Below are 14,578 nucleotides of genomic sequence, written 5' to 3'. Positions count from 1 at the left end.
CCCGATAAGAGCCGCGTATCTCAGTCTCAGGACACGCCGGATGAGCTATGCGTACAGTGGCCTGATAGAAATCTCTCAAGTTGCCCTGAGTTGGGCCCGCACAGTGCTCAGTTTGGACCAACACTCATGAGGAGCACTGGCCCGGTTGTTGATTAAAGTCCTCGGGGTAGCTATTCCCTATGCAGTTTATTATTAAGTGATTAGCAAATTAACACCAATGTTGGGTCTTGCCGGACAAGCCTTAGCACTACGCGATTTATCGAGGGGGTCCCCATAACAACCCCGAACGTGTTAGGAGCGATCATTATGGAATCAAACACCGGTAACCGGTAACTAAGGCAGCAATAACGGAACAAAGCACCCGGCAAAAGGCTAGGCCTCCCGTCATTTACCAAGTATATAGGTGCATTAATTAAATAACAGAATTTAAGATAATGATATCAAGCTCACGTTATCACATGAGTCAAAAACACCTGTAACTAGCAATGCTAACATTAGTAGCTGAGCAAGCCTACTTAGCCACACAAGTTTGCTAGGAAGGAGAACGGTGTTTGGGCTCATGGCATTTCAAGAGGCAATTTAGTTCAGTGGTAGGCAGCGAGCAATATGACATGGAAACGTAAACTCGCATAACAAGTCTAGAGATGGAATCAAGGTCATATCATCTTGCCTGTGATATCCTCAGCTTGGAATGGTTCTGTTTCGTCCTGCACGTACTCTCCTGACTCCACGCATTCGTTCTCCGATCCCGGTGCTACCCAACATAAGAATAACAACCAATGAACAGCAGCACCACAAGATGCAACAATCACATGATGCATGAGATGAAAATTGAGCGTGCACCACTATTTCTATCACTAGCACAAGCAAAATAAACTACTGCAAGTTTCTGGACAGAACTGTACACTAAGCTATTTTGACATGCATGAGAATGACATGAACAGATTTGGCTGGTGAAAACGATGCAAAACCATATAAACAACATTGCAAACGGAGCTACGGATCAACGGGAATCAACGAAGCAAGATATGAAGCTCTACGTGGAAGATTCAACACCACACTCACAATTGGCACAAATCTGGTATTCCCAGGTTGCCAAGACATGTATCATACCAACATGAATGGAATGGAGCAAGGAAGAACACCACAACATCAACTAAGCACCCAGAATCATCAAAATGACAAAACTACATAATCTGCCATAATCTGCATCTTAGCACTTTGTGAGCTACATGCAAAGCACCTACAGCCACCCAACTATGACAAATAATATATGTGACTGTTGCCCACCAAGAACACTACAAGCACCAGCAAGAATAACAGCAAAAGGAATTAAACTCTAGAAGATACAAGGCCACAAACTTTCCCAAAACCATCAGATCTCAGGGTCTTTGTGAAAATTCCTGCACCTGAGTTTCTGTCTTTGTTCTGAAGCTTTTTGACAGCAATCAAAACACAACCTACTGGACTCCAAATGATTTGAAATCTGACAGGGAGCTTCACAAACATATCAGGTCCAAAGTCCTAGCACTGAGCTAAGGCTAGTTCTCAACACAATGACCAGCACATCCTCATCTATAAGAGAAGAAAATGTTTCCAGAATCCGAGACTTAGTGAAATTTCAGATTTCACTAAACTGGAATTTTTCAGCCACATGCCCACTTTGTCTAGGCATAGTTTGCACACACATAGCACCAAGTGATAAATGACACCACTATGGTGTAGAGCAAAACCCCTACTACTATCACACAAAAACTCATGCCCTTGGGCTCCACCTATTCCATGGAATCAAGGCTCAAACTTGCAACAAATCTGAATATGTCAACTCCATAAAGTATCCTAATGGCAAAACAAACTTCACCACTGGATTCCTTGGGATATTCTACCCCCAAATCATATATAATATGTGGGCACTTACTTGGAACAAGTGACCACAAATTTAAGGGAGAGGAAACTACTCCAAATCATGCCTAGTAATTAGTGCATCATTTCATGTAGTTCCTACTAAGACAACAACTACAAAGGTTGAGTTCATGTGCACAATGACAAAGTGACATGGGGGTTTGAACCCCATGTTTGTGTCATGCACATCAACAACACCAATACTTCTCACTAAGTCACCCCCCACACACAACATGCTCTCTCTCCTATTAAACATGAGGAGGTGCACAACTTGCAAAGGTGGGAAGGTCCATACACACACATATGTCAAGCACAACATATAGCTAGTCCTACACATTCTAGTTAGAACATACACTAACTACACTCACATCATGATTCCAACACCTACACACCCAAGCTTGCTCATGTGCACATCAAGGCACCTCATGCCTTGGCATGTGTGAGACACACACACACATCAATCACACTAGCACCACATGGTGCAAGAGCCCACACCAAGCACAAGAGAAATACACTCACATACATAACTATTCTAGTGCAAACCACAAGCTAATACACACACATCATGGTGTAGCTCATACCTACACTCATGCTCACAAGCCTACACCATCAACTATTCACATACTAGCGAAAACACTATGAACAACATGTTGTTTGAGGGGAGATAAAATACCACAAGGTGCCAAGCCTACCACATGCAAGTAAGGAAGTGATCAAAACAATACAGCAAAGAAAAAGACCGAAATAAATAAAAGGTTTGGGGGGAATCGAACCCCAGATCCCCTGGACACCACCTGCAGCTCATACCACTCTGCCACTATCATTACCTCGACACAACAGAGAGGACCAAGCAAGGTAGGTTACTACGTGCAGCTACTGTGCTACTGGGCAAACAATAACAACAAAAAGGGGGGGCTTGTTGCCTCTAGGACTCGAACCCTAGATCTCATGAGAACAACCCCACACACATGCCACTGCACTATGCTACGAAGTCTGACAGAGGGGGAGACCTGAAACAAGTAAACTACTACGACGCCCAGCTCGGCTCTGCACAGTGAGCCGACGACAGAGAGGTCGTCGTGCTCTCAGCTGCTGTTGTTGCTGCACGAATAGAGGGAAACCTCCCTACTACTGCACGCCTACTACCCACATACCGCGGGCGCGCACCAACTACTGCAACAACATCGGTCTACACTGGATAACGCCCACCACCACATATGCTGCTGCAGCTCGGGACAGAGATGGCTACCACCAAGATCGCCGGATCTCTACGAGGTGGAAGGGAGGAAGGTGGACAGCTCACCTTGGAGAAGGAAGAGGAACCGCACGGTGGAGAAGTCCGGCCGAAGAGGAGGTTGACGCGCGGGAGGAGCCCCTGTTGCAGTCTACTGTCGAACCGAGGAAGACGAAGCAGACCACCGGGGCCGAGATGTTGACGAGGTCGAGCTCGTCGGTGAGGACTCTCCTCGTCCTCAGCGACGGCGGGAATGGAGCGCGGGACGCACCCCCGAGCTTCTGGACATGGCCGCCGGCGCTGGACGACGATGGGGCGACGATCGGCGACGAGCTCCTTCCCTGTCCTAGCTACAGACCTTACCAGGAGGGGGGTTAGAGAGGAGGAAGATGGCGGCGCACTGGAGGAAGGAGAGGGAACCCTAGGTAAGGAGGAGGGTTCCTGCAGCTTAAAACACCTCGGGGGACGCGCATGAGCCGCTCGATTGGGGGGGGGGGAGGCGATCGGGAGGTCGAGCCATGGTCGTACAAGGTGACGTCGACGGGAGGTAGGAGAGGAATGGCGCTGGGCTGCTGTTGTGCGAAGGGTTATTGGGCCTGGGAGGAGTTGGGCTCTTGCTGCCAGAAAGAGAGGGAGAGAAAACCTGAGGCCCTCTCTAATTAAAATGCACCATCACATCAACTAAATTCCTAGGAAAAACTAAGGGCATAAAATTAGAGGTGAAATATCCCTGGGCATAAGGGAATTATGCCCCAAATAAATAAAATTCCAAAATGGCTAATTGGGCAACTAAAAATAATTGCCAAACATATTTAAATAAATCTGAAATAAAGAAAAACCTCAAGCAAAAGAGGTTTTAAAAACCCCTCTTCTACATGCCCACACTCCAAATAAAATGGACTAAAGGTGCAACATTTTTAAAACAGCCTAAGAGCAAATAGGTTTTGAACTTGGGAATTAAAGAGAGAAAGGTTGGAACTAACAAGGGGTTGAAAAGAAAACAATGCCAAACACCACACTCCACTACTTCACACCACATCATCACATGTGCATCAACACATGTAATCACAAGGTCACATAAATCACACCTAGCAAGATCACATGCAATCATATCATGACATAGAATCATAAGGTATGGCAAGGATGGTATGGCATGGATGCATGCATGCAAAAGAAGAATACAAGGTGATACATGAAATCATACATGCATAGATAGCTCTCATGACAATGTCAAGGTGGTCCCACATGGAAGGTTACAAAAAGGGAAAGCTTTACACTTGGGGCACTACAGGTTCCCTCTCCATCGCCGCCAACCCCTCTTCCTCCTTCTTTTCCCCCTCTGCAGGTAAGAGCTTCAGAGAAATTCAGAGAGAGAGAGAGCGAGGTTCAGAGAGAGCGTCGTCGCGTCGCCGTCATCCCTCTCCTCGTCATTGGTGCTTCCCCGCTGAGCCCAAGCGCGCAGGGAGGATGCTGGATCCTCCCTCGTCCCGTTCCCAGCGCTAGGAGGGTGGATCCCCTCCTCTGTCGGCCCCTCCTCATCGTCCTCGTCAAGGACGAAGCGAAGCAGAGCTGTCGCCGTTGCCCCGCCTCTTCTTCCTTCTTCTCGGCGTCAAGCGCGCCTCTGAGCAGCCCCAGGGTGAGTGCCATTCCCCTCTCTTCTTTCCCGCGCGTAGAATCTCCCCTCTGCATGCCGTAGTTTGCCGGATCGAGCTCCGTTCGGGCCGGAGCAGAGGCCGCGTCGAGCCGCCGCTACGGGCTCCCTCCCGTAGAGGTAGGCACGGGAATGGAACCCCCTAGGGTTCCCGCATCCCCGCTGGTCCCTAGGAGCAGCCGCCGTTGCTGCATCATCGTCGGAGCCAAGCTGCTCCTTCCCTGATCTCGAGGTAGAAGACGATGTGTAGTTGCCGAGGGTTGTAGGTTAGCTGGCTCAGAACCCCCCTTGTAGCCCGACTGGTTCCAGCGCCGCGCCCCGACCAGAGAGGTCGTGGGTTCGATTCCCATCTGCACCCCGTTTTTATTTCTTGTTTTCCTACTTGTTGCGAGTAGCAGTGGGGATAGCTTAGCTCGTTAGCCTCCCCTTTGTGGTCAGACTCGAGGTTGTAGCGCACTGGTGTCGTGCTGTGTGTGCAAGAAGGGGTGCAGGGTTCGAATCTCCCCCTCGCCCCTTTTATCTTTTATTTTTTTCCTAAGTGCTGCGCTTGTGATTTTCATTCCCTGTTTAGAGACTCATATCAGGTGGTGCTTTGATCCTTTGTGGTTGATTCCTTGATGGAATGGTAGTGGGTGAACCCCTCTACAGCTTGGGGCATTCATTTTGCTCTTAGATTTTTGTATGCACCTATTGCACCTTGTCAAAGTGGACACTTGACTGAATCTGTCAGATTTGTGAAACCGTGAGAATTTCACTAAGTCTGGAAATCTGGAGTTATTTTCTTCCCCTGTTGTGTTGCTCATATTTGCTCCTATGTTGGGAATTAGCCCAAGCAACAAACTAAAGTTTGTTTGCTGTTATGTTTGTGTAGCTCCCTGTCAAATTTCATGCTCAGACACCTCATGTAGATATCAATTTGGAGGCTGCCAAAATGCTTCAGAGCATGAGCAACTGGTGAAAATCTGTAATTTTCACTAAGTCCCAATCTGTGATATTTTGTCCAAGTTAGAGGGTGTTTATCTGCTCATGGGTGATTCCTTTGCCTTAGCTTTTTGTATGCACCTATTGCACCTTGTCAAAGTGGACACTTGACTGAATCTGTCAGATTTGTGAAACCGTGAGAATTTCACTAAGTTTGGAAATCTGGAGTTATTTTCTTCCCCTGTTGTGTTGCTCATATTTGCTCCTATGTTGGGAATTAGCCCAAGCAACAAACTAAAGTTTGTTTGCTGTTATGTTTGTGTAGCTCCCTGTCAAATTTCATGCTCAGACACCTCATGTAGATATCAATTTGGAGGCTGCCAAAATGCTTCAGAGCATGAGCAGCTGGTGAAAATCTGTAATTTTCACTAAGTCCCAATCTGTGATATTTTGTCCAAGTTAGAGGGTGTTTTTCTGCTCATGGGTGATTCCTTTGCCTTAGCTTTTTGTTAGAGGTTGTAATGCTTTTGGATGGATTCAGTTTAATGTCTTGTTTAAATCATTTAGAGGGCAGTAGTTGCTGTAGATCTTGTAGTCAAACTGCTATGTTGCTGTTAAAAACAGATTGTGTGCTTAGGTGGTTTAATAGCTTGTGTGAGCATTGGTTGATGGTGTGATGTGTTCTCAAGCACCATTTCACTTGTATTTTGATGCTTGATCACTTGGTATCCTGGTTACACCAGTGAGTGCCCATTTAGTTGTGTTTGTGGCTGTTTTGAACCCGTAGGCCTTTGTAACTTGTTTCGTAGTTTCCGGTTGATCTGAGACTCCGTTCACGATGTTCTTCATATGTTTTTGCACCGTTTTCTCGTGATACACATGTTCATGACATGTTCATGCATGTCAAGTTAACTTAAGATGAGGTTCTATCCAGAATTTAATTAACTCAACTAATGCATATGAAAGTGACTAGAAAAGTGATGCATGCTTTCTTCTTCACACATGCATCATATTGGTTGTTGCATTATGTTTTGACGGTGTTCATTTGATGTTATCTTATCTTGGGAAGTATCGGGAACGGAGAGCGAGTACGTGGATTCTGGAGAGTACGTGCAGGAAGAACAAGAGCAGTTCCAAGCTGAAGAAAGCACAGGCAAGATGACTGTGACCTTGACACCGTTTCTAGCCTTGTTATGCTTAGAATCACGTTTCCATCGTTACATGCTCTCTGCCTACCACATGATATAACTGCCATCTGTCTTTGCCATGAAACCTCAAACACTTCCCTCTCCTAGCAAATATTTTTTGGCTAAGTAGGCTTGCTCAACCTCTAATGGATAGCTTTGCTAGTTGCAGGTGCCAGCTGGTCCATGTGATAACATGGGCATTTTGATATCATTATGTTTAACTGCTATTTAATTGATGCACCTATATACTTGGTAAATAACGGAAGGCCTAGCCTTTTGTCGGGTGATTTGTTCCGTTGTTGTCGCCTTAGTTTCGGCTACCCGTGTTTTATTCCATAACTGAGCCCTCCTAACACGTTTGGGGTTGTTATGGGGACCCCCTTGATAATTCGTTTTAGATTAAAGCTTTTCCAGCCAGGCCCAACTTTGGTTTTAATCTGCTAATAACTTAATAAAAATGCATAGGGAATAGCTACCTCGAGGAATTAATCAACAACACGGGCCAGTGCTCCTCATGAGTGTTGGTCCAACCTGAGCGATGTCCGGTGCCCCCTGGCCACCCAGGGTTTAGCCAACCCGATGTCTAGCTCATCCGGTCGTGCCCTGAGAACGAGATACGCGGCTCCTATCGGGAATGTCGGCACGTCGGGCGGCCTTGCTGGATTAGATTTACCTTTTACGAGATATCTTGCGCATTGGAATTTCGGTGAAACTTTGGGTCTCCTCAAAGTTGAGGTTTTCCTCCAAGGAATCCGACGAGATCACGAGATTCGTGATAGAGGATTACTATGCGGCCTGTGGTAATTTGTAATGGACTAGTTGGAGCACCCCTGCAGGGTTTAATCTTTCGGAAAGCCGTGCCCGCGATTATGTGGCAAGTATGGATATTTTGTTAACATCCGGTTCTAGACAACTTAAAGTAATTCAAATAAAACTGCCAACTGAGTGCGTAACCGTGACTGTCTCTTTCGGAGATCCTTCTCTGATCGAGAACACGGTGGGGTTATGACTGACGTAAGTAGGTGTTCAGGATTACTTAGTGATCAATCTAGTGTTCGACCGACTTGCGTAGACCACCATATGGTTACTCTAATCATCGTAAGGTAGCCACCATATATGCTTAGGTTGCTGCAAACCCATACACTGAACCTTCCTCACCCATTAACTCAGCTAGATTCGATACCAAGGTCATTCGATTGTTGAGTCCTCGTGGCTCACGGTTTACTACAAACACCCACAGGTACATGTACGCCCGATTCAGGAGATCCTGATGACAGCCAACTGAAGTGGGAGTTCGATGAGGACTCTGGCAGACTGTACGTGACTTATCCGGAGGACTAGAGGCCGTGGTCGTGATCGTAGGGCCAGCATGCGGGATTTCATAGCTTTATTTGTTTCATCTCGTCCGTAGCTGCACTAAACCATGTTCTGAATAATTGTGCCTGTATGACTATATGACTATGTTTGTATCAGATGGCAAGTGTATGCCCTACTTGTCACTCTTTCAGCTATAATGTTATGATTATCTCGCTTGCGAAACGTGTAGATGCGCCCCTTTCCCTTTTGAGGCCTCGCCCCCAAATAAGGAAAGGGCCGCATCTTAGTCGTTACAAATCCACACGAAGAAGGATTAGGAAAGCAATTTGATATTGCCCAAGCACACCACTCGACAATGCAGATTACTAATCCAACAGTTCAAGGAAAAACAGTCGAGTGGGAAGACTTGCGAAAAGGAAGATGATGAATATAAAGAGGATTTTCCTGAGGTCAATGCCACTTTGATGATTTTTGCCGATGTAGAAAGCAAAAGTCGATTGAAAGTTATTTACAGGGAGGTCAACATGGCTGTTCCTCCCGACCCCCATGTACCTCAAGTGGTCTCAGACTCCTATAACCTTCGAACAGTCAGATCACCTTGCTCATGTCGCTACCCAGAGTCGACAAGCTCTAGTGGTAGATCCTGTTGTGGTAGGCACTCGTCTCCGCAAGGTTCTCATGGACGGAGGGAGTGGATTGAACATCTTGTATGCAAATAGCCTCAAGGGATGGGCATTCCGATGTCCCGACTCAGTGAGAGCAACATGCACTTCCATGGAGTCATCCCTGGGAAGAAGGCCAAGTCACTCGGTCAAATTGCGTTGGAAGTGGTGTTCGGCACCGACAAGAATTTTCACAAGGAAAAGCTGACGTTTGAAGTTGTACACTTCGAGAGCGCATATCATGCCATCCTTGGTCGACCGGCTTATGCATGTTTTCGTGGCCCGTCCATGTTACGTGTACCTCAAGCTGAAGAAGCCCGGGCCCAAGGGTGTGATCACAATCATAGGGAATCGACAAAGAGTCGAGGAGCGCCTTCAGCAAGGCTCCAAGATTGTCGACCATCAAATGACTATGGTCGAGTTGGAAGAATACAAGAAGAATACTGATCCCGTCGACCTGTTGCGTTCCAAGAAGCCCGCTTCTGAGTCTGCTTTTCAGTCGGTGGGTGACGTGAAGCAAGTGACTGTTCACCCGACATATCCTAATGCTGCCCCGACTAACATCTCGACGACACTCGACAACAAATAGGAAGCCGCGCTCATCCAGTTCCTCTGTGAGAACTGGGACATCTTTGCATGGAAGCCTTCTGACATGCCGGGTGTACCTAGGGAACTGGCTGAGCACCGTCTAAGAGTTGACCCGAAGGCCAAGCCTGTCAAGGAGCACTTGCGTTGGTCGACGACAGAGAAGCGGAAGGCAATCGGCGAGGAGGTGGCTCGACTCTTGGCGGCTAAGTTCATACGCGAGGTTTACCACTCTGAGTGGCTCGCGAACGTCATCATCGTCCCCAAGAAAGACAAGTCGCTCCGCATGTGTATTGACTTTAAACATATCAATCGGGCCTGCCCGAAAGATCATTTTCCGCCCCCCCCCCGCATCGATCAGATTGTCGACTCAACTGCGGGATGCGAGCGTTTATCTTTTCTCTATGCATACTCTGGTTACCATTAGATCCTTCTGCTTGGTCCAGATGAAATAAAGACGGCCTTCATCACCCCTTTCGGGTGTTTCTGTTATATCACCATGCATTTTGGTCTGAAAAATGATGGCACTACTTTCATGCGTATGATTCAGAAATGCCTGCTCGAGCAAATCAATCGGAATGTCGAGGCTTATATGGATGATATTGTAGTTAAGTCTCCCAAAGGTTCTGACCTGCTGACCGACTTGGCTGAAACATTCGCCAACTTGAGGAAATATGATATCAAGTTAAATCCGACCAAGTGCACTTTTGGAGTTCCTGGTGGCAAGTTGCTCGGTTTCCTCATTTCCGAACGGGGGATCAACGTCAATCCCGAGAAGATCGGTGCCATCATCCAAATGAAACGCCTTGAGTGTGTGCACGATGTACAGAAGCTCACGGGCTGCCTGGCGACATTGAGTAGGTTTATTTCTTACCTCGGAGAGAAGGCATTGCCTTTATACCGACTGATGAAGAAGTCTGATACGTTCGAGTGGACTCCTGAGGCGGAAGCAACGTTTGTCGAGCTCAAAGCCCTGCTTTCCACCCAGCCGGTGCTTGATGCTCCGCACAACAAAGAACCCCTGCTCCTGTACATTGCAACCACTAATCAATTCGTCAGTATGGTTCTCACTATCGAGCGAGATGAAGAGGGAAAGGCTTATAAAGTCCAACGTCCAGTTTACTATATCTCTGAAGTGTTGACTCCTTCCAAGCAAAGGTACCCTCATTGTCAGAAGCTCGTCTATGGTATATATCTGTCAGCAAAGAAGGTGGCACACTACTTCCAAGATCACTCAGTCTCAGTCGTCAGCGATGCTCCATTGTCTGATATCCTCAACAATCGGGATGCGACTGGTCGGGTGGCCAAATGGGCTATTGAGCTCCTGTACTTTAATATTAAGTTTGAAGCAAATAAGGCAATCAAATCTCAAGCGCTTGCTGACTTAATGGCCGAGTGGATAGAACAGCAGCAGACAACTCAAATCCACTCGGCGCACTGGACCATGTTCTTTGATGGCTCTAAGATGTTGAATGGGTCTGGTGCTGGCATGGTATTGGTATCTCCGAAAGGTGACATGCTCAGTTATGTCCTCCAGATTCACTTTGATTCCTCCAATAATGAAGCTGAATACGTGGAACTCCTCTACGGGTTACGTATGGCCATCTCACTCGGCGTCCGGTGCTTGATGGTGTACGGTGATTCGGATTTGGTGGTTAATTAGGTGATGAAGGAGTGGGATGTCAGGAACCCTGCCATGACTGTATATTGCCATGCAGTGAGGAAGCTTGAGAAGAAATTTGAAGGTTTGGAACTCCACTATATTCCTCGAGTGAAGAATCAAGCAGCTGATGATTTAGCAAAGATCGGATCCATTCGGAAGCTTGTACCTAGCAATGTGTTTCTGGAACATATACATTGTCCTTCGATGCAAGAAGATCCCTTCATTAAAGAGCCCCGACAAGCAATAAGCGCCTCCAATACGACTGAGGTTGACGTCCCGACAATCATAGATCTGGTCATGGAGATTCTGGTGATTACTCCCGATTGGACGGTGCCATATATTGCATACATACTAAGGAAAGAACTCCCAAAATATGAGGTTGAAGTTCGACAGATCGTCCGCAAGTCCAAGGCTTTCACTATGATGGGCGGACAGCTTTACAGACAAAGCATAACCGACGTAACTCAACGGTGCATCTCTCCTGAGGAAGGTCGACTGATTCTGGAGGAAATTCACTCGGGGACGTGTGGTCATGATGCGTCCTCTCGGATGATTATTGCCAAAGCATACCGAGCTGGTTTCTTCTGGCCGCGTGCCAACGAAATGGCTAAAGAAATTGTTGGACACTGCGAAGGATGTCAGTTTTACGCAAACTTGTCACATAAGCCCGCGTCCTCCCTGAAGACTATTCCACTTGTCTGGCCGTTCACTGTATGAGGTTTGGATATGGTCGGTCCTCTGCGAACGGGCCAGAGTGGATTTCCTCCAGTCGATTTGCGCAAGTTCTTTATGGGTTTAGCCTCAGTCCACTTGGTGAACGGGCCAGAGTGGATTTCACTTGAGAGGACGCAAATTGAACTTCTTTATGGGTTTAGCCTCACTCCACTTGGTGAACTTGTTGAACTTTGATAGCACTCGACAAGTTCACCAAGTGGACTGAGGCTAAACCCATAAAGAAGTTTGATTTGCGCACTGCTATCAAAGTCATGAAAGAGATAACATTCCGGTATGGAGTTTCCCATAGTATCATCACAGATAATGGTTCAAACTTTGACTCGGAAGAGTTCATATACTTTTGCTCCGTCTAGGGCACTCGGGTGGATTACGCATCCGTCGCGCATCCCCAAACTAATGGCCAAGCTGAACGAGCAAATGGCCTTATCCTTAAAGGGTTGAAGCCTCGACTCATGCGAGATCTTGAACATGCAGCTAGAGCTTGGGTTACTGAATTGCCGTCTATTCTGTGGGGTTTGAGGATGACTCCTAACCATTCGACTGGGTGTACTCCTTTCTTCATGGTGTATGGAGCTGAGGCCGTTTTGCCGAGTGATCTGCTTCACAATTCTCCCCGTGTAGATCTTTACTCATAAGCTGAGGTTGAACAAGCACGACGGGACAGTGTAGATCTCCTGGAAGAAGAACGTGAAATGGCTCTAATTCGGTCAACTACGTACCAGCAAGCTCTGCGTCGCTTCCACGCAAAGTACGTCAGGAGTCGGTCATTCCATGAAGGTGATCTTGTGCTCCGAGTGGATCAGCAGTGGCCTCAGAAGCTCGCCCCCGCATGGGAAGGTCCTTTCATCGGCACCAAAGTGCTGAACAATGGAGCCTACCACCTCTTCAATCTCAAGAAGAATATCGATGAACCATGTGCCTGGCACGCAGATTTACTTCGACATTTTTATACCTGACGACTGGGTTGTTTGATGTAATAAGAGTTCTCTAGACAATGATGTTTATAAAGTTGTGACTCCCACAGTTTTTTTCCGATTCCGATCGCGCAATCTCATATTCAAAAAACACCCCGAGTGGTGAGCGACCCTCGCACTCAGGGGCTTAGCTGGGAACCAGTCTTCGCCTAAGTTTAAAAAACACTCCGAGTGGTGAGCGATCCTCTCACTCAGGGGCTTAGTTGTGAACCAGTCTTCGCCTAAGTTAAAAACACTCTGAGTAGTGAGCAATCCTCTCACTCGGGGGCTTAGTTGTGAACCAGTCTTTGCCTAAGTTTAAATAACACTCCGAGTGGTGAGCGACCTCCCACTCGGAGGCTTAGCTGCGAACTAGTCTTCACCTAAGTTAAAAACACTCCGAGTGGTGAGCGATCCTCTCACTTGGGGGCTTAGGTGCGAACCAATCTTCGCCAAAGTTTAAATAACACTCCGAGTGGTGAGCGATCCTCCTACTCGGAGGCTTAGTTGTGAACCAGTCTTCGCCAAAGTTTAGAAACACTCCGAGTGGTGAGCGATCCTCTCACTCGGGGGCTTAGCTGCGAACCAGTCTTCACCTAAGTTAAAAACACTCCGAGTGGTGAGCGATCCTCTCACTCGGGGGCTTAGCTGCGAACCAGTCTTCGCCTAAGTTTAAATAACACTCCGAGCGGTGAGCGATCCTCCCACTCGGAAGCTTAGCTGTGAACTAGTCTTCGCCTAAGTTTAAATAACACTCCGGGTGGTGAGAGATCCTCTCACCGGGGGCTTAGCTACGAACAAGTCTTCACCTAAGTTTAAATAACACTCCGAGTGGCGAGCGACCCTCTCACTCAGGGACTTAGCTGCGAACCAGTCTTCATCAAAGTTAACAACACTTTGAGTGGTGAGCGATCCTCTCACTCGGGGGCTTAGCTATGAACTAGTCTTCGCCTAAGTTTAAAAAACATTCCAAGTGGTGAGCGATCCTCTCACTCGGAAACTTAGCTCTGAACCAGTCTCCGTCAAGTTAAAAACACTATGAGTGGTGAGCGATCCTCCCACTCGGAGGTTTAGCTGTGAACCAGTCTCCACCTAAGTTTAAAAAACTCTCCTGAGTGACGAGCACTCCTCTCACTCGGGGACTTAGCCGCGAACAAGTTTTCGCATAAGCTAAAAACCTTGCCGAGTGAATAGCATCCTATTCACTCGAGAACTTAGCTGCGAACCAGTCTTTGTCTAAGTTAGAAACTCTCCCGAGTGACGAGCACTCCTCTCACTCAGGAACTTAGCCGCGAACAAGTTTTTGCCTAAGTTAAAAACCTTGTCGAGTGAATAGCATCCTATTCACTCGGGTGTATAGCATCCTATTCACTCGGGAACTTAGCTGCGAACCAGCCTTCGTCTAAGTTAGAAATTCTCTCGAGTGACGAGTGCTCCTCTCACTCGAGGACTTAGCCACGAACAAGTTTTCGCCTAAGTTCAAAACCCTACCGAGTGACAGGCAACACTTTCACTCAGAAACTTAGTTGCGAACCAGTCTTCGCCTAAGTTGAAAATTCTTCCGAATAATGAACATCAATCTCACTCGGAAACAAAACAGACTTAGCCAAAACAAAGAATTGCAAAGCAAAATGCAGATAAATCCAGGATCTCTAGCACGGATAAAAGTTGTCCACGCAAACGGAAGTACTCAGGCTTAAGGCCTGAACGAAGTTTTAAAAGGTTACACCCTCACTTGGCATACCGAGGCAAATAAAGGTTCAACTGC

This window comes from Hordeum vulgare, chromosome 1H, assembly GCF_904849725.1.
Source record: "Hordeum vulgare subsp. vulgare chromosome 1H, MorexV3_pseudomolecules_assembly, whole genome shotgun sequence".
Lineage (NCBI taxonomy): Eukaryota > Viridiplantae > Streptophyta > Magnoliopsida > Poales > Poaceae > Hordeum > Hordeum vulgare.
This window is presented reverse-complemented; position numbering follows the sequence as displayed.